General features: G+C 43.0%; 1 protein-coding gene and 1 pseudogene across 2 annotated transcripts in view; both read left to right on the top strand.

Annotated features, from left to right (window-relative positions):
- The window catches only part of LOC119394193 (ATP-dependent RNA helicase me31b), a 28,532-nt gene extending 25,197 nt beyond the window's left edge, over positions 1–3,335 (top strand). The window contains exon 12 of one of the 2 annotated variants that reach the window (XM_037661467.2): positions 1,112–3,335. The gene's annotated coding sequence lies outside the window, so the exon portion shown is untranslated. The remainder of the gene's footprint in view (positions 1–1,111) is intronic. The other variant, XM_049415689.1, reaches the window with a different exon arrangement.
- Positions 3,336–4,373: 1,038 nt separating this feature from the next.
- Positions 4,374–26,924, top strand: part of LOC119394192 (V-type proton ATPase 116 kDa subunit a 1-like) — a 48,161-nt pseudogene continuing 25,610 nt past the window's right edge.

Here is a 26,924-nt window from a genome sequence, read left to right as displayed (position 1 = left end):
AAATAATGACAATAGAAGCTAGAAACTTAGCAGATTTGTACAAAAATATAGATTCCGAAAATGTCAGCCTCAATTTTTTTTTTCGCCGATTTTCGGCCTTCTAAGACCAGTGTCCCCCCTTAAAGTAGTGTAATCTTAAGACCGAAAATTCGGACGCCCACAGCGTGCCATCAGATTTTTCAGATTCCGGCTGGCTGATAGAGTGCGAGGTGGACCGCCATGACAGCGATGTAGAAATTACAATTGCTGATCTCAAAGCCTGTTTGTTGGCTACACGTAATGGTTACTTTTTGGCTTTAACCAGCCGTGTATCCATTAAATGGCCATCACGGCCAAACCGCAGTACAAAGCAAGCTCGGAGTCAGCTCAGTGCAGCGTTTGAGGTCTGAAGTGAAATGGCCGCATGTACAAGTACGACGTGGACCAAGACAACACAAGCGCTGCAACACCAACTAGCCCAGCTTCATTTCCTTTGGTGTTTGACTGTTTGCGTTGTCAAATGTTTCTGCGTGCAGGTAGGCCTGACGCGTCTCCCGCTCACTTTCTTTGTTGCTTGTCGTGAGGTCCGATCTGCTCAGACGGTTCCGATGCCACTCGTTGCATCTGCGCCATCGAGGCTAATGAAAAACAAACTTGGCAACTACAAGATAATGACCATGCCAAAAAAAAGCAGCAATTATTCGCGTGGTCTTTTGCTTGAGAGGAGTTTTCGCCTAGTTGGGCAATGAGATGATCAATGAGGTACTCGAACCGTCTGATGACGTACCGCCCACACCACAGCCATGAAACGCGAATCTGTATAGGCAGACTTGGTAAGTGTTTTCCTGGTCACTGGGCCGATAAAGGTGTTTTTTTTTTTTTTTTTCCGGGGGGAATCCTTTTTTCAGTCTCTCTATTCAGACTTTGTGGCGGTTGTCGTGGAGTCCGAATAAACTGTCGGCTACTGTATTTAAATATTTTAAATTCTAATATTCGTGCACCCCTACTGTAACATTGCCATAACAGCTGTCCTCCTTTTGCCTCCTGGGTTAATTACCGTTGGTTAAGCTGCATATAGCGTGCCTGGAGCATGTAACAGCAGTCATCTTAAACTGTTCCTTCTCTTTTTCAGATTTTTGTACGTCACTTCCAGAAGACTGTGTTGTGTGCTGTACAGAAGGAAGAATGTGCATGGATGCGTGTGTGGTTGTGTGTGCTGCAAGAAAAAAACTAAAAAAAACATGGACTGCTGCAAAATGAAGTTCGTTGAATGCCTGCAAGTGAACAAGTATTTATTACTCCTGGAAGTGCCACCTCATGTCATACTTTTTTTTTTTTTCCTCCCATCGAGCGAGTTGCTGGGAAGCTGATTGTACATGGAAAGCCAGCAAGAATTTTTAGGAACGTAATTTTTTTTCTTTACAATTATGTAAATTTGTAAGTCTGCAAGAACAAGTTTTTTTCTTTCCCACCTGCCATGTGGTGCTGCTTTGCCCGCGACATTGTACAGGACGATATTGTGGCTTCCAAGCGCATTACGATGGCACAACGATTACCGCCGCACCGAAGAGACTGTCGCGGCTCTTCAGACTTCGATGCGATGCTGGCCAGAGCCAATGATGCAATGGTGAAGACCTCTGTCCCTTCTACTTCTGGTCCAGCGAGACAAGAGACGAGGACAGTGTGTGCAGAGAAAGTCCTCCTCGTGATGTGCAGTGCGCGTTTTGGACTCTGGACTTTTATACACCTGTGTGGACTTTACAAGTGAAAGAATAAGGCAGGGCCTATGCACTCTCGATGAGCGGACTAAGGGTTTTTGTGAATGGCCATGCATTTAGCAGGTGTCCTTTTTTTCTTTTTTCCTTCCCTCATTTTTTTAGTTAGGTTTATTAACAAGTGGCAGACTGTCGCCATTGGCTAAAGGCGGAAGCTTTTGATTCCCCCCAGGAAAATTGGTACATGCTGGCAACAAAAATTTGCTGCAAAATTTTCATTTGCTGTGATCGGTAATGCACTTAGACTGGCGTATTGATATAATGGAAGCCATCGGTAATGACGAGAAAATTTTTTTTTCGTTGATGCAGTTGCCAGCTTCCCGCCCCTTTAGATTTTGACTTCCATTCATGTTGGCTGTGTGTGGAGGTGCCTTTGCATGGTGAAGCATGTTTTGACAGCCCACAAACTAAATGTTAGAGGTTCGTACTGCCTCGTCAAAACCCAGTTTTTGTCACAAGCTGGGAAACGATGCCTCCAAATGTTGAAGCACGCGCATTCAGGCAGGTCTGAATTTTCATTTTGCCGAGAACACTTCATTGTACCCCACCATTGCAGCGGCAAGCCATTCCCCCCTCTCTCCTTTTAGGTCTTGTACAAAGTGTATATTTGTAATATATGTTCTCAACTGGCTGGCCACCTTGTCTGTTGCAACAAGATTTTTGGACTCGACACATTGGGCAGACTGGGTCTTGGCCGGCTCGCACGCAACACGTCCGACTACGTTGCTCACACACAAATGCTGTGCTGTTCTCCGATAGTGCACAGTTGCAACACAGAAATGCCCTCGTGTGTGCTTGCTGCTGCGATGGTGGCTGTCGCGACATGCCTGTTTGCGACTGCTTCGACACTCCCCCGATCACTGCCCCCTTACCCTCGGGGGTTTTTCGGTTCGTGCAGGCGTAAAACACCTTTGCCTGCCTCCTCTCTCATCCCCCTCTTTCCTTCTATGCTCCCTCTCAACCCCCCCCCTCTTCCCACTTCCCTCTTATTGAGCGCGCCGTAGGCGTGCTCGCAAAGTGCCGTAGCCTGCGGGAAGCGTGGACGCTGGGTGATGTGCGGATCTTTTGGTAGAACCGCACAGCTTGAAAGTAGCATAGCCGCAAAATGTCATTTGCAACAGTGACCAGAATGTACCTCCATCGCTTCGCACATTGCTCGGAATCTCTGTGGGCGCCCAAATTTGTTCGTAGAACCTCGGGTCGTTTGGCCTCCCGGGGTCGCCCATTGCCAGGCTCCACGCTTCCTCGCCGGGCACACTTGTAACAAGATTCGTAACGCTAGGCCAAAACAAATTTTTTCCAATTTTTCTTTGATTATGTCGAGTGGAGGGATTTGAATTAATGTCGTTTTAGCGATGATTACAATTGGGCCCCCTGCATTGTTTTTTGTCGGTGGCACATTTTGACGAGATTGTTCCGGTGATTTGTTTTTCTAACGACACTTCATCCCTTTTACTTGAGGTTTAGATATGCAATATGGCTGTAAAATGCGATTGGCCTGATTCGTTTATTGGCTCAAGTGAAGACCATATCCGTTAAGAATATTGTGATCAGAATAACACGTGACCTGCCAAAATAAAAGAATTTATATCTTTTACAAAAGCTTGTCTTTGTGGTGTGTAATAGCATATGCACTTCATGCAAGCCCTCATAGTCGAAAGGTGAGTAATGTGCATGTGCACATTGTAGCTAGTGCATTCAACACTGCCCTAGGTGCGGTGGAGCGATCGGTCTGCAAGCAGGCGCTTCAAATGCACACATCTGTGGCCAAGTACTGGGCACACGTGTAGAACCAGGGGTGATGCAATCGGCTAGGGACGTCGAGGTAAATTAGAGGTTTGCTTGGTTGGACAATTTTCCGTGGCACGCTGAATTGCGAGAAATTCGAATAAATGGATAATTCTATTTCGCGAATCAATACTCCACCTGTATGGCTGCATTTCCTTGTCTGTTTTGGAGTGCTGCAAAGAATGGTGGCGGTTAGGATTTGTGACGAACTTTCGCTGCCGGTCTGTGCGCTGCCACACGATTACATGTTGGAAGTAAAAAAAATTTGTGCATTCGGGATGTCGTCGGAGCCAACATTTCGACAGCGACACCCCTTGTTGACATGTTATGGCAAAGGGCGTTACATCGTTGGCCGCATACGTCGTGTCAAACCGCTCGTGTGTGTGCATTTCTGAGCAGTGTTTCAAGTTCTGAATAACCATGGTAGCGCATAGAAATGAGACACAAGAAGGCAACAAAGCGCTGCGAGAAAGTCGTGAACATCGTGCAGATAGCTATCGAATAACTCGCACGCCTCAACGCTTTAATCACAGGCATACAAATACCACGGCGTTGCAAATGACAACATACGATCGGCGCCTACACAGAGAGAAAAAACTTTATTTTTAAAGTCAGTCAATTACGTCAGGCTGGTCAGGCATTGCCCGTCGCCCCTAGCCGTCGGCCGGAATCCCTTGAGACACGGCAACAGCAAGGGCTTGACCCTGCTCCTCTGCTCCGCAACCCAGGCGCCGACACAGAGAAATAAAAATTAAATGGCCCAGCCGGTCGTTACAATGGGTCCGACACGTGACCTGTTCGTGCGCGCGAGATCTGCAAGTATGTACGTGCCGCGTGCGTGGTGCAGCAGCTGCGAAGGCCCCGACAGTTGGCCGTTCGAAGATCTCTCGACTATCCCGAGTTAGGCTGGCCGAGCTTCGGCAGTTAGGTTGCTTCGGCAGTGGCTGGGAAGATGGGGGGCCTTTTCCGCAGTGAGGAGATGACTCTCTGCCAGCTGTTCCTTCAGTCCGAAGCGGCTTACGGCTGTGTGTCCGAGCTAGGCGAGTTGGGCTTGGTCCAGTTCCGAGATGTAAGTCTGTCTAGAGTGTAAAGTCTGTCCTCACCTTTCACCCTGCGCTATCTAATCTAGCTGCTATTACCCATATAACGCCATTGGGCATAGCAAAATTATCGTAGTACTTATGTAGCTGATTTCTTCGTTGCGCGATTTGCCTCGTATTCTAGCTCAACCCTGACGTCAACGCTTTTCAACGAAAGTTCGTCAATGAAGTTCGTCGCTGCGATGAAATGGAGCGAAAGCTACGTGAGTAATAACCCGTGTTCGCCCTCTCCACCTCTTAACTTTCACATGCATGTTTGCTGCGCATCTTCGTGTTTACGCGCCATTTTCAAACTTTCGGTTGGCTGGTGTCGCGCTAGCTTATCTCTAGGACGCGGGTTCGAGTATCGGCCGCGGCAGCCCCATTTTAATGGGAGCGAAATACAAAAACACCCGTGATCAAATTCTGCGTGCCCCATTATCACGTCGGGCGGCTAGTTTTCGTGAGATGTTTTCCCACTGTCAACAGTCGGGCGCAGTGAACGTTTTTTGCGGCAATGACATTGTGTGCGGCCAACTGTAATTTTTGTCCTACCTATATCACATCCAGGTTTCCTGGAGAAGGAGATCAAGAAGGATGGCATCCCCATGCTGGACATTGGCGACAACCCAGAGGCACCACAACCTCGAGAGATGATCGACTTGGAGGTTGGTGATTGATATTTAATTTTACTGCTCTTGCACAACTCAGCTTCGCATATCGGGGGACCAAATCTAGGAAAGTAACAAGGTTCAAAATAAACTACGGTTCTTGCAATAGAAATGAAAAATAGATTGAACACAGAGAAAGGCAGCAGTATGAGTTATTGGAAAATAGGAAATTAGTAGTTTCTACCTTTTCAAATTTGCGTATTCCATTGGCAGAACAGGGATGGGTATCAAATAAATGAGGGCATAGTATGGCACATGATTGATCGCAGTGATCGGACAGCCGCATGTGTATCGTTTCATTGTAGGCAGAAGAGTTGCGGTTTGGGCTAGTTGGCATTCCATTTTTGCTAAGGTGGCATAGCGCTAAGCAGGATAGCACTAGTCTTCGTCGTCCGTGTCCTTGTCGTGCTTCGCGATACATCACCTTAACAAAAATGTGTACAAATTTCTGCAGGAGAGCATGCCTGGCCTGGGCATATCACACCCTAACTGATACTGCAGCACCCATATCGTTCCATTCTTTCTCGCACACGGGGCCCCGATTAAAAAAGTGCGCTCTCATCGCTAAAGCTTGAGCGCACGCAATCTTATGGCGCTCCACCGCAGTAGGGCACTAGTTTAAGATCTAAGCGGGCGTTTTGAAGTGGTACCAAAACTGGTCACAATAAACTACCACTAACTATACAATACATTAAAGCATTTACAATTTGATTTCGGGTTATCAGACTCAAAGCTGCATTTTGTCACTGTCAGGGGTCCTTTAAAAAACTTGCAGGAAACTGTTTCTGGTGTTTATTTTCATTACTATCTACAGTTTTACTAAAATTATGGTACGTTAAAAATTTTAAAATGAATCACCAGGTGAAAACGCAACGTACACAGCAAGAGAAGATGATGAAGCTGGGCTATCTACAAAATGTTCATATCATAAAAAACAAAGTACCTCTGGTAATCCTCAGGTGCATACAGAAAAACCATAATAAAAATTAACACAGAAACCTAAACGCCTGCAGATATGGTGCTACTAAATAATTATATATTTTTCTCACAGCAGCAGATACTATGCACATGTTTCACTGCCAAACAGCATGAAACACCATTCCATAAGTCTTCCTGAAATCGAGTTTGTCATAACATTGTTTTAGTGCTGCTTGGCCATAGTTAATGCTGTGCTGGTAATATGGGCAGCTAGTAATGCAAATAAGAATCAGCGCAAAACCTTTGCCTGTGTTTACGAAGCCGCAACTTCTATTTAAGAGCACTGTCCACGATCCGCAAAACTATTTCAGTTTACCGAGTACTTGTACTGGATATTCTTGGTTTGACTTTCTAGAAGACTGTTTCACCACTTATGATGGCCTATAGTGTTAACTACAGAGCCTAAGAATGCCCAACTGCTTACCTGAAGATTGCGGGATCGAATCCCGGCCACTGTGGCTGCATTTCGCTGGAGGCAAAATGCTAGAGGCCCGTGTACTTAGATTTAGGTGCACGTTTAAGAACTCAGGTGGTCGAAATTTTTGGAGCCCTCCACCGCGGCGTCTCCCATAATATCATTGTTTTGGGATGTAAAATCCCAACAATTATTGTCTTACTGCAGAGCCTAAGAGGACTGTGTTGCCTTGTTGCAGAATGCCGCTTTCATGTGTGCATTTTCCTGTATTAGTAACAATAATTTTGTATACATCATAATGCTTGTGAAAACCACTAAGTAGCATCGTGCTACTATTGGTTTTACCAGCTAGAGTAGGTAGCATGACATCCTACACTTTGTTACGTCTACAATCAGTTTTCACACACTGCTTGCATGCACTTGCATGCAAAAAAATGGATGCATGTTCAAAAACATGGTCGTTTGCTCCTTCGACTTAACTCTTTTCATTACTGCAATTGTGCAGGCCACCTTCGAGAAGCTTGAGAACGAAATGAAAGAGGTGAACATTAACGCTGAGGCTCTGAAGAGGACCTTTCTCGAGCTCACTGAGCTGAAGCACATTCTGCGTAAGACTCAAGCTTTCTTTGATGAGGTACGTTGCTTTCCTGACGTAATCTCCCAGCATAGTATCCATGTAGCTTGATCTTTGTCATGTTCTTGCTCATAAAATACCAAGGCTTTGTTTCGTACTCCGTACCATACTCGGCTGGCAACGCTACAAAGGCGAGAAAGGTTTCTCTTCCAGCTTGCATTTGCGACTAAAAGAAGCGTGTTGAATGTGAAAGAAAGATGTAGGTATGTGTAACATAATTTCTTGTAGCATTGTCTTAAAATTTTACGTCACTTAAAGTGGCACTTATTGCACTTATTGCATGGAAAGCATTGCAGATCTGAGCCTAGGTACCGTCAATTAGCAAAGAGTTTCTTTTTCTTCTTCTTTTTCTGTTGTGTTTGCGGCCAGCAGCCACAGCACATCGCTTGCGGTCACAACCAATACATAGCACACTGCATCTGCAAGCATAAATGTGTACAAATTTATTTGCAGTGGTGACTTCTGGCTTTGCCATAAAATCTTCAGCAGGAAACCTTTATGAACGCACATCAAGTACAGCCGCCCAAATCTTTTACTGCGTATGCAGTGGCGACATTTCTGTGTGTCAGCGCCATATGATGGAACGAAGTTGCAAGAAATTGCTTTGTGGGCATGGTGCTTTATGGGCATGCTCTTTCCCTCACCCTTTCTGGAACTTAATTCAGTCATATGGCAAAGACACACAGAAAGAACCGCCGCTCGTGCACTCTAAAGATTTGGGTAATGGTATGTGCTTGATGTGCTGCACAGTTTCAAAATGCACGCTTGCAATGATGACCAAAATGCAAGGGCGAGACAACATGAGAGTATAGAACAGGGACAACTAGATTACATTACAAAGTAACAAAAAGATTTCCTACTTGGAAATAAGTTGTGCATTATGTGAATGTTAGCAAAATGCAAGGCACAGACACTTGCTATAGTTAATGAGACTAAACAAATAGTGCATAAATCTTACAACCGCAAGTTGTAACTGTGGTGTAGAAAGTATTGCAGATAAACATTTGCACTGCAAAACATGCTGAGGGAAGCTTCTATGCCTGCACTTTATCTGCACAGCTTTTGCAGCGTAGCCTGTTAAGTATGAAATGGAGTGTAGTTTGATTTTCTTCCACGCTTTCAAGAATTTTTGTGTGTGCCAGCTAGTCATGTAATGTTTGGTTGGCAGTCTTTGCAGGTGACTCAAACAAAGCCTTGTATACATTTTTGATTAGCTTGTGCTAAAGCTGTAGGGTCCAGACACACATTGTGCATTGTAGCAGTGCTTCTTCTTGCCGACTGCTGCTTGCTGTTGTACGCAGCTTATGCGGATTCACTTCTTGATGTCTGTCATAGTCGGAACATCATTCGAATCTTGAGACCAGAGAAGAGTAAACATTTTTAGTTCATACATTTGAAGATTTGATGGCCGCACCAACCTTGTTTTAAATGCAGGAGGAGTTTACGATTTAAGTCAATAAAGAAGCTCCGCTGCATCGCTCTGCAACATAATTCCAAATAAAGCCTCTCTTCAGCAGTAGGAGTGGCACTTTTTGAGATGTTGAGCAGTGGCCTGTTTCTCTCAATTTTATCAAAGCATTTTACCGAAAGTTAAATGACGCACAATTGATATGCAAGTTGCGCACACCAAAATGTCAAGTAAAGACAGTTTGCTGGGTTGCGAGTTGGTCTCACTTGAGCGAAATAGTTCACTGCTTGCCATATGCTTTCGTTCATGTAGCTACTGATCCCACTACTGTTCCCACTTTTTCTGGTGCACTTAAAATAGCAAACTTTGCTGCTACTTTTCCTGCCAGGTCTTCCCTGTAGACCAGTCTTTCCATGTAAAGTCTTTCCACGTACTTAGGATTTGAAGCAACCTCGAAAGAATATTCTATTTTAGACATTTTTCCTGCAAATTATTAGCGGTATGTGGGAGGGCGGTGGTGGTAGCAGTAGTTATAGTGTAATGGTAGCAGCAGATGTGCAAAAAATTGATAGGTCTTCTGTGTCTATTGACATTGTGGAGTACCAGTACACATCAAGAGGCATAACTGCAAAACATTTTGCTATAAAAATGTCTGAAACAAAATATTACATGCAGTTTCAGTTGCAAGAAAATTTAAACAGAAAAAAAAAGAAAGTAAGACGAGTGATGCTGTAAAATGAGATACCTATGTTTTCTAATACCTATATCTAAAAATGAAAATTTAAAGAAACGAACCAGATGGCATCCCGACCTCGCTCATTCAGTGGGATCATTTTATCCTTACTTTCCTACCTCCTGTGGCTTGTCACAAGCTAATTTTCTTTAATATCACTTGAGTTTCATCATTGCAGTTGCCTTTCGAGCCATTATGAACAGCTACTAAAATCTATAGCAGCTGTGCAGCCCCCTAATTAAGGCTGTGCGAGATTGGTCTATTCATGTTACCTTAACCGTCATCGTAAAATGTTGTTCTCCATTGAGAGAGAGCATTCATACACTACACCATACTCGGTTTCTTGCGTAAGAACAGCTGGAGAGGAATTAAAACGCAGCACTGACGTTCAGTCTGCTGTAACGCGTTCGAGCGGGGTGAACAGGCCACTGTGATGCTACTGACCTGTTTTTTTTTTATATATATTTCTTTCGAACCATTTATGAATTGCAGAAAGTGTGTGTAATTTCTTGAATGCTACACAAATTTCCGCAGAACTGATTGTGTTGTTTCTTCCTTTCTCTTTCTCTTGTTCTTTTAAAGATATCTACGGTACAGGTAGCTGGAAATTTTTCCTAATTCAGTCTTGTCCTGGTGCTGTCTTGATTTCCATGTGCATGCTTGCTTAGGCAAAAGAATGGCAGTCGTGAGAACAACTGAACTTAGCTAAAGCCCAGTTCTTTTTTTTGCTGTGGCCATTCAACTGTTATATAATGTATTAGCATATTGTATTGTCATAACGATGCTTGGCCTGAGAGTCATGTTGCCTAGCCAGCACAGTAGTAAGGTTTCGGCACCTTAAAGCCTTGTGATAGTTGATGGAGAATATTTAACTAACATGACCGAGCTCTTATTAAAGTTCTCACACATGCTAAGTTCAGTCATGTGACTTCGTAGTGGAAGAATTTCTTAAGGGGGACGTAGGTCCTCGAACACTAAAAGAATTTCTCATAGAATGCAGTCCTGAAATTTTAAATTCCCATGCCAGCCTCTATGTGAATCACCATTTTATTTTTAACATATTGTGGTGTTGCTGTAAATTTGTAGCAGCCTTGTTCTGATATTCATTGTCGACGTAACAGTGCCTAGTGTTTCAATGTAAAGAAAGAATTAAAAAGTGTAATGGTTGATAAAGAAGACAGATATTTGAACTGTGTATGAATTGGTAACAAAAAGTGACCCATCATTTTCTCTTCTCAATATTTGTGTGGAAATATTATGCATAAGACAATCATTCTTATAAATTAATCTCCACAGTAAAAATATTAACTTAGTTAACTAATTTGCATGCCAAATCAGTGATCTCGTACACGACAAAGTGCATTTAACTAAACTAGAGTGGTAAAGTTTAGAATTGTGGAGATTGCACTAGACTTATGTCCCTCTTAATAGAAGTTTATAGTTACTATTGTGAGGTTTATTATTTTAAAAATGTGTCAAAGCAGAGCTGCATGGTTAACCTACCACTAAGTTGTTACCTACTGCTAACTGCTAATGGCCAAAGCAAAAAGTATAGATGTGTGGATTTGGTTGGATTGGCTCTCCAGAATATACAGATGAGAACATATTTTCAGTGCAAGAACTTTTATTGGCTGCTGATGTCATGAGCCGTTTTAGGCCCTTACTTAAGCAAGGCCACATGTGAAATGGACAGCTGGAAGCACGAAGCTGACTACGCATTTAGCCAGGACTTGACTAATTACGCTAATTTCCATCTTCCTTTACGATCTTTCATTTGTTGTGGTGAACTTGTGGAGCATGCAGCAACTTTAGGCGAGTGAGAAAATTTCACCAAATTTTTATTACGGGCACAGCTGGTGCAATTTTTGTTTGCTGGAAGGGACACTGTAATTCTTGTTGTATTTAAAAATTTGGGTTTGCTTTGGCCATTACAGGAGAAAATGGTGTGTTCATGTTTTTTTTTCTTTGTTCTTTTCACTGATGCAAGTTATTTATTGGTTGAAACAGTGCATCTCATACAGCCTGTTTGCAATATATGTTAATGAGGAAGACTAGGGCATTGGTTTTACTGTACCTGAACCTAATTATAAAGTTGCTGCTTGCTCACATGTCTGTTTGTTTGAAACATTGTGAAACTGAAATTTCTCCCGCCTCTTCTTGTGCAGTGATCTTTCTCTTGGTGCTTTGTTATGATGATTCACCTGTCTTTCTTTCTTGCCTTGCTTGCAATGAACCTGCTTTTCTGTCTCTGGTGCTCTGTCCTCTGGGAATCCCTTTCACGCTCTTCACAATCTTCACACTTGGTGGCCAAGAATTGCCATGCAAACAAATTGGGTGTGGGAGAGGTCGGCATGCTTTGCATGTGCACTGCCCACTTGTAAAAATTGCAATTGTGGGCTGACATGCTGCATGCCAGATCTGAGTAGTGTCTTGAAACCAGTAAATTGCACTGCGTCTAGGTCTTTGTTGGGAGCGTCTGATTATGTGCAGAGTTTTACCTTTGTTTAAAACTGCTTAGAACTGAACATGGATTTTATAAAAATAAACAGTTGAGGTATTTTAACTTCTATAAAGGCACTTACCCTGCCTACTTTTCTTGAAGCAAGTGTGTTGAAAGCAATATTTTTGGTACATAGATTAAACCCAATGCCATACCTGTGGTTTGGCTTTAAAGCAAATAACAAATTGAGCAACACCTTAGTTTTGGTTGAGGTGTTCCATACCTGTAGAGAGACTTGTATTTTGACAGAGCCGGGACAGTATGCACACTGAGAAACACAGCTGTAAGCACATTCATGTTAGTTCATGTAGTACATGTAAATACTGGCTGATGGGTCAGCTTCAATCCTGTGTCGATAGTCCTGGTTTTGGTGTGCTGCAGTTCCTTCTGTTACAAATAATATTCCTAAAAAAGAAGTCATCCACAGTGGCACAACGTGACACATCGTGCCACAGTGGATGACTTCTCCACTCCACTTGTCTACTCGTCCACTGTGTCATCCATTGTGGAATTGTGCTTCACAAAGGCACTGAGCTCCTTTGTGAAGCACAGCGCTGTGACAGTGGATGTCTGTTTGATAAGCTATAGCACCTGCACAATACATGCACTCACCTTGTGCTTCTTGATGTTTGGAGGATCACGGCACTAATGTTTCAGCGAATGCATTGAGTACTGTGCAGCAAAAGAGATTTTTTGGCAGACATTATTCTAAACGGGGGGCCCCATGAGGCACAATAGCAACATTTAATACTGCGTATGTAGCCATAACGACATTGCATATGTAAGAACACTCCTCACATATAGCGCTGGCACAGAACTTTTCATGTACACTATGCCAGAAGTGGGATTTTTACGTACGCAACACTTTTAGGGGTGCTACAGTATTAAACTTGCTATTATGGTAGTGAAATTATTAGAGTTATCTTTATCAACATTTAAATCATCTAACATGTATATTGTAATTGCAACAATGATGTTGTAATTGACCAGTCATTATTGCATTGTCAAGTCAGCACTACAAGAGGAATTTCTTATGTCAGTTGCTTTTTTTTTTAATGTTAAGTGATCACCATGTTCAATTGCCATATTCAGAGTCACAATACATGACCCAAATTCACCTCACATTATTCGGTCTCACTAGTGAAGCCTTTGCTTCAAATATAACTGTCTTTATATAGACTTCACCGTCTCAATGTTGACCAGATGCACTTGCTGAAATATGTGGTAGCACGACCAGGCTGCCCAGCCTAGGATGGCCCTTTTATTGTGACAGGACCGGTTAGTCTGCCCAGCTGCATCCTTATCTGAACTTGGTGCTTTGTGGAATGCAATTTGGCAGTGTTTTGTAATATTCACTGTTACTTTGGTTAGGTGGTTATCAGGAGCACTTCTTTTGGGCTAGTTGGTGAAACGTAGCTAGTGAAAGAGGGGCACATGCTAAGACACGGATGATGGAAATAGGATTAGCGTTATCCCTGACCCAGCAAGCTGTGATGTGCTTGTAATGGCGCTCGTCCTATTGCATTTGTCTGCGTATGCCCTAATTTGCACCTCATGTTTAGCAGCGGTGGCGATTAGGCACCTTCGCGTGGATATTGCAGGTCAGAACATTGCTGGAGACTAAAGCCAAGCGCGGGCCCTCACCTACCCCTCCCTTTTCTCGTAGAGCCCTTGACAGTTTGTTTGCCCCAAGTTTCTGACCAAGAACACTTTTCTGTGCTGTTGAGTGAGCCTAACATTTTATCGCTACACTAACCTTGTTATTGACAGCTTGCGCTCCACTGCAACCTTCCTTTCACTGCGTTTTGTATTCACACTATCACTTTCAGTGTGACTTACTGGCACAGGGTCCTTCTGTAATGTCACGGCCGCTACATAAAAAAAAAACAGGTTTTATGTAGCGGCCGTGGTAATGTCATGCTGCATGCACTAAAATGTGCACTCTAATGTAAGCGTTTATGGGTATCTATTTGCCAACATTTCCAATTTGGCATTTGTTTTATATTGCCAAACAGTATAATTTCAGAAAAGTACTTGGAAACATTATATTGCCCATAATCCTACATACTGTTATATTCGTGTAAATGAAAGAGCAGCGATTGCAGTGCTATGCAGTAATATTGTTCCTATCACTATTTCGTTTAAATTTTTCTCAACAAGTCTTTGCAAGCTATATTGCACTATCAGTTAATACTTATGTGAGTGTATTATTCACTTCTGCTTCGGGGAGAACCCGTGCAGGTCTAATAACACTGCGGTGTTATTTACTCTTTACAAGCTGCAACCTGACGCCGAAGGCAAGAAAGATGCTTTGGTGCATTTCAACAGTTTTCCCAAGAGTATTTTTGCATCTATTTGTTCTTATCTTCTATTCTTTGTGGTTGCATGCAAGGTTCACAGTGCACATACTCCGGGATGCTTGCGTGTGTTTCTGCTTGTGAATTCATGTTTGCATATCACGTTTCGTAAGGCGTGATGCATCCATGGCTATGCTTGCATGTCTAGCGCTGTTGTTTGCCCTTTTTCTTTTATTCCTTCCTTGTTATTACTTAGGCTTGCTCATTCTTTATCGAGGGCTAAACATGAAAAGAGTGGTTTGTGTTAATGCAATGGTTCTCAGCCATGTATGTTTTGGGGACCCCTTGTGGACTGGTGGAAGTGATGAGAGACCCCTTGCAGTGAGAAAAGGAGGGGGGGTGGGTGATCGTAAATTAACACAACATGCAGTGTGAAATAGGTGCGTTTTGTTTCTTCCTGGCAAAGAATGGTCAAACTAAAGTGCCATGCCAGTTTGATCTCAACAACTTGTCAATAAGTTGTGCAGTCTGCAGCCACATTCATACTGTTTCTAGCTATGTTTGCTCTTCAAATATGCAAGCCTGGAAAAAGCATGCTCGCGTGCATATGTCATAGAAAACTGCAATAAGAGCTTTACAGCCATCTCATGGAGAAGAGGAAACATAAGTCGGCTCTGCTGCAATGCAAAAGTGTTATGCAGTGAAGCTTACCAAAAATCAGAAGGGGCCACTTTTATGGGACATAGTGTGCCTTCACCTTCAAAAAAAACGTATTCTTTTTTTTTTCGAGGGGGGGGGGGGGTTTGCAGACCCTCAAAAATGGCTTCGCGGGCCCCCATTTGAGAACCGCTGTGTTAGCATGTGCCAGCACTGTAAATTGTCCAGTCATTATTGCATAATTGTCAAGTCAGTACTACAAAGAGGAATGTATTATCTGTTTTAGCTTTGTTGTGACATTTCACATAAAGTGTTTCGTATTTCTGTTAAATTGTACATGCGTTGCATAAAAACTGCATGCAGTTTTTATGCAACGCACATGCAGTACATGCTGCATGCAAGTACATGCAGCTGTGGGATCAGACCAGCAGAAGACAGTTTTGTGTTCATGTTTGAACTGTTCCAGGCTGTACACTTTGCAGCAGTCGACACCAATTTTTGATAAGGCTTTATTCGAGGAAATTGTTGTGGTCTCATTGTTGAACATTCTCTTAATAATTGATTACTCCTGTGCTGGCACATTACACTAAGCAAGAAACATGCACATTGCTTCGGGGCTATGCTGATACAAATAACAATAAAATTGTGCTGTTATTACGGCAGATGTGATGAAGTTATTGCAAGGGTAACAGGGTAATCTGAAAACACTTAAAAAGCCTTATTAGTATAAAATTTAAGTGAACTTATGTATGCATGGTACTAAATGTCCAGTCCAAACAAACTTAATGAGAGCAAAAGCAACATGAGAACTTGAGCCATGATCTCTCGTCACTCCAAAAATGCCCAGATTGATACCTCCTTTTAATCTTTGCTTGTACATCTCTGCTTTGCATTGCTAGTTGAACACTGAACCATAAAATGCCAGTTATATACAGGCTGAGTGCTGGTTTTCCTAACTACGGGCAAACCTTGGTGTAAGTGCACCCTGAACATGTCCAATCACCATAAGAGGCAATGGAAGCTGGTAATATAATATTTTTAAAATGCATTTCAGTGTATGTAGCTTGCAAAATAATGTTTTTGGCTGGCTGGTCCTTTTATAACGTGTGCACTGTAATTTTTTCGGATGTCTGGCATGTTATGTTTGCTCAGATGTTGTAGCTACATGTCATTCTAAGATGTTCATTCCCCACGATGGGGGAGTGACTGGTAAATTGACCATGCTGCCCAATTCAATTTTTTTGCAGCAGCTGGCATACCTATAAAATAGCTACGTATAAAGGCTATTGTTAGCTTAGAAGAGCCATTGGCATTGCGATATGAAGCATTACTGAACAAGAGGTGTTTTGTCGCTGTGGCTATATTGAGACAGTGATAAGGGGCAAAAATATGTGTGTGGCGAAATTTGATGACAATTTAAAAGCTGGCTGCAAATGTACGACTCTTTGGACCTGCTATCACTCATCTCATGTTGCTGGGTCAGGGTGAGATGATGAGGAATGGGCAAGCCTTTGATTTGCAGCGTTTTCCTGCCCTGTTAGTACCCTTTCCCTCTACACTCCTTTCCGCCACCCAAACCTCCCTTTTCCTTCAATGGGTCAAAGAGACAGAAAAGCAGGCTTGTGCGTACAATGCGAGTGCGTTTGTCACACCAGGTGGAATTTCATCACCGTGCACAGATGCACGACCCGAGCACCCAAGAAGAGCACGTCATGCTGCTGGGAGACGAGGGCCTCAGAGCTGGCGGACAGGCCCTCAGGCTTGGGTGAGCTAACGTCGAGGCCTGCGTCACATTGCACGCGGGGCACAGCTGAGGAAAGGAGAGGCACAACAACGGACACTCTTGCAGCATTACTAAATCATGCAGGGCTTAAAAGCAATGTGGCAGATTGTTTACACTTCTTAGCTTTATCTTAGCATAGCTTGCTAGCAGTGAAGCGGTTGCATCTAGTTTACCTGTCTCTACCACAGAAGCCTCTGGAGCTCACTGATATAGCTTTGGGATGAAAAACAAACAAAAATTTGGCAGAAATGAGCAGACTGGAGGAACAGTCACAGTTTTCGAAGTGTAGTAGTGTTGAGGCAACTTTTCCTATCTGCTCTTCCTATTTTTTACACTGTTTTTCTGTCGTGTTGTCTGCACTCTGGTCCTCCAGAGGTTCCCATCTCTATCTAAACACTGAGTTCAGGGTTAATAGGGCCATATAACCTGTTAGTAAACATATTACTACATCAGTTATGTCAGTGCTGGGGGGGTCAAAGTTAATCCAGAGTATCCTACTCTCTAAAACCAAAAAAAAAAGAGCGAGTAAAAGGGGTCTCTTTCTGCCTCACAACAATAATCACCATGTGGATCACGTGCATTTCCTTGCATTATCGCCATGTGCCTGGTGCTTCGAGGTCAGTGTGCCCACTATCAGCATGACATATCATTCTTGACAGCAAAGTGGTGAGCGCAAAGTTTTCAAGAAAGGAAACTCAAGCAAGTCAGATGATTGTTGTTGTCAGACAAAAAGACACCCTTTCTACGCATTCTTTTTTTAAAGTGTAGTATAGTAGATGATGCACCTTTTAGTTTTCAAATTTCACGATTTAGTTCATACATCAGAGCAGACTGCCAAGTGTATAATTTGCTAACTACCGTGCAAACAATTGTACAATACTGGTACGGAAATGGCAGCCCAAGTATACACAATCTTCTAGGGCAACGCTCGTGAATAATCCTTAGGGAGTTTTGTTGCACACTTTTTGCAGGTGGGTAGTTTAATCTGCACATAGTACTAGCACCAACTGCACTAGAGCTAACAGCATTGCCTGGAACTTTGCGCATTCAGCCTTAACAGATAAGCACGTTGCTTTGCTCTTGGCTTTCCCAGCTGTTCCAAAATTGAATTTTTATTGGCCAGTTTTGTAAACCTACTCTCTGTTCTAGTGCTTCCTTGTAAAAAACTTGTTCCAATCCCATTCATTGAGTACTGATATCTTTGAGATCTCTTATGTTCAGATTTCCTGCCTGTGTTATTCTTAATGCCACATTTCACATAGCTTCTTTCTTGTTTTGAATACCACACTACCCCACTTGAATGAAACTGGTTTTTGAATGCTACAGGCCACAATAGTAATAACCACACAGCACTAAAGTTTGCCGCCGTCAGTGTCGCTGTTACCCCTGTTGCTTGAGAATACGTGTTATCAATGTCATGTAATGTTATGTCATAAATTGGCTGCTACATGGGTATATTAACTGTCAACAAACAATAAGATGTTCGCAATCAATTGAGTAAGAGGTGATTGGGGTATCCTTACCACCTCGTGAAATTCACACATGAGAAGAAAACAGCGTAACACCTAATAGTTCAACAATTCTTGCTTGTTTTCACAGCACAAATCTTCATAGCAATGGACAGCTGAATGTTGGATTATGTTTTTGCACTGGATACCATATTCGCATGGTATGCATCACGAATATAGATGACTAGTCGTTAATAATGTAAACACAATTCAAAATTTTCAAATAACCATAAAACCTATGAAGTAAGCTTATTAATCAAGAGAAAATTGTACTTATTATTTTTGACAAATATTGTACAGGTGTTTCCACTCCCTCGCTTTTTAGGTCAATGTTAAATGTTATGCTGTTTAATCAAATGTCATTACATTAAATGACTAATATTTTGCCAGTCTCAATTGTGCAAGCAGGAAAGTACACTTATTTGAACAAATGGAGAGGATATATGATGACTATTATCTATAGACAAATGGTTTGTTGTTAAGGGGCATGCGCTGACAGTGCTTATATACCACACATGCAAGGCACATAAAAGCATCTCTGAACTCTGTATAGTGTGTACGGCATACGATGGTTGTAGATGGTGTCAACATACATGTGCATGACTTTAGGCAAGATAAGGGTGTCTTTCATCTTATCTGTTTACTGTTATATTATGCTTTGAATCTTTGCCAACATGCTTTGTACACATGCGGGATATTGAGATGTAACATAAAAATAGATACCCTTGAAGAAAATGAGCATGAAGTTAATGTGAGACAAGGTGAAGGAGGCCACAGGGCAAGTGCATAACTAACATCTGAAAGTTTTATTGAAGAAAGTACACATTTAGAGGAGGCAAAATACACATCTTCACAAAGAAAAAAAAAATTCTCAGACATGTGCACCTAGGTAACTTTTCTCAGCTTTGTTTAAGGCAAGAGAAGGCTTTCCCATGCAGCTATCACCTTCAGTTGCTAGTTATGTGCTTGTCCTGTGGCCTTCTTCGTCTTGTGTCATGTTAATTTTGCACTCATTTCTTTCATTCTGAGATGTGTTACATGTGTGGGCCTGTGGATCAGGAATGATAATGCATGGCCAGCCTTGTGGGGCCAAGGTAGGAAGCACAAATCGCGGGAAGCTGTCTAAGAATATTTCACGTGTGCAACATACTACATTTGTACTTGTCCTATTGGCAATATTTCTTTTTCATTTTTTAGTGCACTAGATATGTTCAGCAAAAGATTTGTGTATTTGAGATGTGGCAAGTTCAGCTGCCTCAGTCGTCTTCATTATAGTGCTAACTTTGGTGTGAAGTTGTTTGGACTCTTAGATCCCTCCTCCCCGCAAACTCTTTCAGAGGAAGTTCTTGATAAAAATATATGCGTGAGTCACCTCTTTCAATAAAAATGTCCTTACTGGATTAGAGCCACTGATAATCATATTTGAAGGTTCTAGGTCAAAAGGCGCCAAGTAGAGCACCAAATACGCGAGATATTGGTGTTGAAGAGCATTGACACCATGGTCAAAAAATCCAATTATACGCTAACGGTCTTTTGAGTTGACTCACTCAGACTTAGATAGAGCCGTGAGTCTGAGTCCGAGTGAGTAATATTTTGGTGAGTTTGAGTGAGTCCGGTTGAGAAAAATTTCAGTGAGTATGAGTCCAGTAAGTCCAGTTGAGGAAAAGTTTGGTGAGTCTGAGTCCGAGTGATCTCTAAGGGCAAAATATATTTCATGAGTGAGCCTGAGTGAGCTCCACAGTTTTGCCGACCTATGATGGGCCGAGTTCGGCTGTTGTTTATTAAACAATGAATTCAGGTTCACGTTCATGTTTGTGGGTAGCTTATGTACTTACCTTTAAATACGAAGATATTATATACCAGAATGACCTCTAACTTGCAGTATGTGCAGTAAGACGGACGCAAGACATAAGCCACTTTTCGTCAGAACTGTGGGACTGTTGGGAGCCCTGTTGCTTTTTTATATTGCAGGAAGGAAGGTAAACCCTTGTAACAATCGCAAACATCATTGTCCTAAGACACTTTGCTAGAACTTATTATCAGTGTCCAGCGGCACATCAGTTGTATAATTCTAGAAGTGTATTCCTCCAAAAGTCGCATCAGGACATTTGGAGTAATGAGAAAGGAATTGAAACCGTGTGGCGTACAAAAAAAAATCAATTCATCGCACAAAATTACAGGAGTGCAGGTTTGATCAAAACTTATTTGAGAGAAAATAGCCTTGGGAGTAGATCTGAAGGCCTTTGTGTTGTAGGGCTTGTCTTATCAAATGTGTTCTGGTTGATGGAGTATGTTACTCTGTGTGCGCTGATAGACGTTTGTCTGGTTGTCGTGGTGCCTGAATTGGCCAGGTTCGTGGCCGGTGTGGTGCTGCGGGAGCGGCTGCCATCCTTCGAGCGCATGCTGTGGCGTGTGTGCCGCGGGAACGTGTTCCTCCGCCAGGCGGCCATCGAAACCCCTCTGGAGGACCCCGTCACCGTGAGCTGAAAGCTCTTTGCACTTTTAATTTGCCTTTTATCCAGAGATCGATTCAGAGATTATGCTGTTTGTGTTCCTTTGTCCTGTCTATTCACGCTGCATTCACTCGAGTCTTCCACAACACTGTAGTAACAGCTTGCCTGTGACCGAATTTTTTAGAACAGAAAAAGAAGTACGTATTAGGTAGTGAGTCGGTGTTTTAAGATTCCGAATGAACTCACAGAGAGCCAAACGTCTGCATAAGCTTTCGGTATGGCTGTTAGCTACCATGGGAATGATGATTAGTATGGAAGGATTTGACTGAACTTTAGCCTTCTGGCTCTGAGTAGTCTTGTAGATTCTAGAAATAAAAGCTGATGTTATATCACGATTTGTTTCTGTGAGAAATGTCTTTGATTAGCCTCTGATTGTTGCCGTAGGAGGGTTTTCAGAACCTTAAAAACTAGTAAAAACTCATTTTAAAAATGCCCGTGGCAGGTATTATGGGTTTAGATATACCAATGCACTTACTGAAAAGTGTTCAGACATGTGTGAGAGAAAGAATTATTCAGCTGCCTTGAAGAAATGTTGTGTGACTAGCATGATGCCGTCGACCCAGAAAAATTGCACATTTTAGCTTAATGAAATGGTGCTGTACTGCAAAAAAAATGACCATGTGCACTCCCCAAGCCAGTTAGCAAACAACTGAACCAGATTCTCTGCGAGTATTTCGTTATGAAACTCGATGGAGTGCCCAATCAGGTAAGCTGCCAGTCTTAAAGGGACACTAAAGAGAAACAATGAATCAGTTTAGATCGATAAATTATGCTCTGAGAACTCTAATGTCTTTAATTTCGCCATCATAGGTTTATTAGTAGAGGAGAAAATCAAGTTCAATGTTTCATTTTTAAATTTCGCGCCGGAATCTCCCCGCGTGACGTCACGGATTTCAAAGTGCATTTGTCATGTTTTGGCACAATTTGCTCAACAAAATTACCCCAAACTTGGTATGTTAAGTCTATGGCCCCCTTAAAGGACAATGTACTTCATTATTGCCGATTAGGAACTACGTAGGCGCCGTCAAAACACGTGACGTCACGGTGAATAGTGCGGAAACTTCAAGGTAACGTCGCCACCCACATTTTGTTTTTGTGCGTTTGCTCGCTTACTAAGCGTCTTCTCGCAACAAATGTGATGTTTTTGGTATCGTGAAAGAGTGCTTTACTAATATGAGAAAAATCGTTTTGCTCTTTAGTGTCCCTTTAAAGTTGCGCAGAACATGCTGATGCAAAGTATGTGCTAGTGTGTTCATGTATTAACTCAAGCATGCTTTTACATTTGCTCCAGGGTGACCAAGTGTACAAGACAGTCTTCATCATCTTCTTCCAAGGAGAGCAGCTGAAGACTCGAGTCAAGAAAATTTGTGAAGGGTATGAGATGACCAAACGTTGCCTTTCTGTGTCAGTGATAACATAAAATCTCATTAGATATGGGATAAGAGCTAAAAGCAGCTGCAAATTTCAATGAACGTATGCGGCTCCAGATATTAGTGCTGCTATTCACCAGCTTCCTGTATAATGCCTGCAGTATCCTCTACATCATCATATTGGGCATGTATTCCGGAAGGATCTAAGGGAATTTCTACTGGTATGCAAGAGTAATGGTGCAACAGAACAATATTGTTACTGGGCTCAGTGTTCCAAGCACGTCATAGTTGCTTGGTAGTGCATGCATTTTGTTCTACATAAGTGCCTGTAGAAATTGAGTGAAAATAGCCACATTTGTAGTCCACGGTGACATAAAATCGGTGTCTATGGTCATTAGTTTTTCATTTCTAGACTTTCTCATCAGCTATTCTCTTTCCTACATTTGTTCAATGGCCATGGAATTGTGCTGCTAAACATGACATCTCGTGGTTGCAGGTTTCTTTCCCAGCTGAAGTACATATATGGTAGACTCTCGTTAAACGGAACCTGAAGAGACCAGAAAAATGTGTTCCATTTAACAGGGGTTCCGTTTACTGAGAGATGCACAGGAGTGCACAATTCAAATAGGAAACCAATTGTATTAGAGGCAGTTGTTCCATTTAAGCAGAAGTTCCGTTTAAGAGGTTTCCGTTTACTGAGAGTCTACTGTATTTTGACGGTGGCAGAGTGCAAAAGCTACAATGTGGTTATTTTTGTATGCACAGTAAACAGCCTTCCTTGGCTCACTGAACAAAATAAATCAGTCAGTCAATCATTGAAAGGAACTGATCATTAAACTAATTATCAGCTAATTACTTTGTATTCGCTTCCATGACTCTTGCATTAACCTTGCAGGTTCCGTGCTACGCTTTATCCGTGCCCTGAGACCCCAGCAGACAGACGGGAGATGTCCATTGGCTTGATGACCCGCATTGAAGACCTCAGCACGGTATGCAAACACTAGCAAGGTGTATTAGTTAACTGCTAGTGTTAAACAAAAAACACAAGGATTCCTTCGTCATCGTTAATAGGCGGTACTTGACACGACTGCATTGCATGTTTTGGAGAGTCAAGCCATACATTCACCGATTTTCCTTACGGCTGTCGTAACAATGGCTTAAGGGGGGGATCAAATCGTGAAAATAGCCAAAGAAAATCAATTTTTGGAAAACACTCATTTTGGCATCTGTGGTCTCTTATTTACGCAATATCTAAACGATTGCGCTGAAAACGCACTCTAAGTGCCCGAAAAAAATAATTTTGTAAGTGAGGTTGGTGAAAAAGAAGCCCAAAATCGCGCTAAACGGCGCAATTCACGGCGTCGTATCTCGTCCTTGCTGCCACCAGTGAAGCCAACCTAACTCAACATTTTATCCTTAGATTGACCCCTGAAAATACCCTCGATTGCACGAAAAATCCCTAGATTGACTTATTAATGTCGTCATTTAGGCTAATTCACCTTTAGAAAAGTTATAAGATAGTTCTTTCTGTGGCCCAATTCATCTAAATCTTATTAGAAGTAAAAAGCCTCATATTAACAGCCACTGAAGGTGTTTTTTTCTGCATTTTCTATGGAGTAATTGCACATAAATGGCTTGCACATAGCACAAGTTGCTCCAGAGACAGACAAATCTGTCAAGTTCACTTTTCCCACTTATTGAAGGCATAGATGTGATCGTTTGGGCCAACGCAAGTCTGTAGCCCTTTTCTTATACTTGCAGCATGTGATGTGGCAGTCAATTCCTAATTTTCCACATTTGCAATCAGCGTCTGCAGTAGATATACAGGGGCCCTTTCTTTACTGGCTGATAGCCATCCTGTGTACTTTCGATCAACTTCCCATATGACCAAATATTTTTGTCACTATTTTTGTTCTTATAAAAACGACGCGACAGAAAGACACACGAACAGTTTTTTCGTCTCTTTCACGCACTGTTTTCATAATAATTAATCTGTACCAACTCGCCCAATTGTCAGTCCTACTTTCGCTCTTTTTCTCTCAAAGTCTCTTGTCCAGAAGTTACTAGACATGGAGACTGCACGCTGAAGGCACGTCGGGGAGCGGGAACTTGGCACGTTTTCACGTACAAGACAAAATTTCTCTTTGTGTCACAAAGCAGCAATCACTCAGGACGCTCATGATGATGCGTGCGTGCATACTAAACACTGAGGGGGTCCGCTCTATGTACGGCTGGTGCAGAAGCCTAGCTCCGGTCCCAGCCGCAAATAGTCGTACCGTGTCAACGTCCCCTTCCCGTAGCGCGCGTCATCGCAGCTACGACGGGTTCGGGCGAATAAGGCAACAGGCTAGAACAACAAACAACACTTTATTGCTACGCTAGCAATAACGCGTAAATGTCGCGTAGAGGGATAGTCCACTCTCGTAGAAAACAAAGGGTAACGCTTACACCTTCGGTCGATGATCGGCTGGCGGGTCTCGGTGCCATGAGGTGTTACTTCGCAGGTCAGCAGGGCACGAGAGACCGTCTGCTCGTCTGCCCGGTTGTTTTATTCACCTCCCGTCTCCCTCCCCACCTCGAGGGTTGTTTCCCTCGCAGGGTGAGTTCCCTTTCCCGCGAGCCGGGATGCGAGGTTGACGCGAGGAGCGGCGGGAAAGAAGGGGTTGTCCGGAAAGGGCGACGGTGCTCCTCTCTTAGTGGTCCTTTGGCTACCGCCGTCAGTTCGCGATCGCACCAGCCTTAAGGAAAGGAAATGGGCGCGTGCTCTCCCACAACACTTACGATGAAAATGTTTTATTTCCACCCAGTACTCGGCGTACAATAATCTTGCGTTACAGAACTGTGATCGCCTTCACTCTGCCCAGCAGAACACCAAAGCTCTGTTACATAAGAAACAGCAAATAACGAAAAATTATCGTTTTTTTTTATAGCCTTTCTATTTGAAAAAGCGTGATTACAGTAGACTCTTGATAATTCAAACTCTCGGTTAATTCAAACAAATCCTAAATTTTTGGTTGGCCCACTATGTTTTCAATGTATTTTAAAGCTGCTTAATTCAAACTGCCTCACTGCACAAGTTCGGTTAATTGAAACTTTTTGCTTGTTTATGTCTGGAAATATCTGCTGCATTTGTTGCTTCTAGCTGAACATTCACGTTTTTCTGTTACTAACAGGCGCAAATAAAGCTGATTGCCTGCCTACAAAACGGCCAAACTAGCCGAACCTCGCGCACCAATAATCTTGTGCTGACCGGGGAAAAAAACAACGCTACGGTCTGGCCTTGATCTATCGCATGCCAAACGTTTCTTAAATTCACTTTCTCCGCAGTATGTCATGCGAGAAAGCATCCTAAGAACTGGAAGGGGCTAGCAACTGTCGTGGGACGCAACACATATCATTCCTTAATTACATACCTGTGCGTGCCTTGTATCATAATGAGTATACTAGTGTTATTGCTGATGTCTAAAAATTTTACTGGCAATCATGCAGAGCAGTCTATGATGTTGCTGCGGCACTGAGAAACAATAAACATCGCAGTGTTGGTGTGTTGCCCTGAGTCATATTTATGAGAACTTCTGATAATCCAAACTTCTGATACTTCAAATAAAATCTTGAGGTCCCCTCAAGTTTGAATTATCAAGAGTCTACTGTACTCAGTATCGCCTTTCATTAGGCCATGTTACGTAATATTTTCAGATCCTTACAAAAATCCCTAGATTCAGTAAAAAGACGCCAAATCCCTGAGAGAGAAAATCCCTAGGGTTGGCATCACTGCCTGCCACCGAGCGCCGCCATCTTGGCTTCGTTTCAAGGCTCAAAGTTCCGCCTTTTCGTTCCCGCCCTTCTCGTTTATGATCACCGCATAGAAAAAGTGCAAAGAACAAAAAAAGTGGAGGGTGTTCTCACGAGCGCGCGACACCGTTGAGAGGCGCTTTTCTATTGGTTGTTGCCACAGCGACGGTCGCTGTGCTAAAGAGCGGAGTGCTCGCTGCTTGATCACTCCGCGGCTGTAAACACGTGAATCGCTGCTATTCGAAAGGTGACGCGCGTACGGGAGGCAAGGTGCAAGCCTCTTTAGTTTCGTACGGAGGAAAACTGGGGACGGTATCGCGTGAATCGGGCGAGCCAGTGATTAGATTGGGGCGTACCAACTGGTTTGTCGGCACGTCATGTCATCCCTTGCTGGGACGATAATAAAGTGACAGGGATTAAGCCATAGCGCTTGATCATCAAAACGCTTGCTACTTATCAGACGACGCGTGAGTGCCGCTTTAACAGCTTTACTTCGGAGACAATCTGCCGATGCTTGCTCTCACGGCTGTGACCTGAACTTCGCGCGCACGCGTCCCCGGTCCCATTTCGATAAAACGGGCGTCTAATGTCCCCACTAGCGGAAGAGCATTCTCGTTTCACTTAGAAAAGTTAATAATGTGAGAAAATGCGTCTGCGGAACAGTTCGGTGCGAAGTTGCCGTCAGCTTTGGACTGCCGATAAAGCGTCGGCTATGCAAAACGGGTGCGGTTTATCGTACAAGAAAAATAAATCTTTAGTCATTAGTAGTTGACAGGGGGGATCACAAAGCTTCATCAAACTAACACACCACTATTTAGGCCGCCTGACGACACGTTCCGCGGCTGCAAAATTGGCGATACAGTTCCAACATGCCCAATGTTTACATGCAGTCTGGTGCACTTGCGTTCCAGGGGGCTGCGCAAAAGCGTATGCGGTAAATGATAGAGGGTAAAAATTACACCATTTCCCACTAAAGGGGACCATGAGGCGATGCGAAGCCGGAGCACTTGCACGATCGCGTTCCGTTGGCGTTCTTTGGGCATG

The sequence above is a fragment of the Rhipicephalus sanguineus genome, chromosome 5 (assembly GCF_013339695.2).
Source record: "Rhipicephalus sanguineus isolate Rsan-2018 chromosome 5, BIME_Rsan_1.4, whole genome shotgun sequence".
Lineage (NCBI taxonomy): Eukaryota > Metazoa > Arthropoda > Arachnida > Ixodida > Ixodidae > Rhipicephalus > Rhipicephalus sanguineus.
Note: the sequence above shows the minus strand (reverse complement) of the source record. Positions and strands in the feature narration are given on the sequence as shown.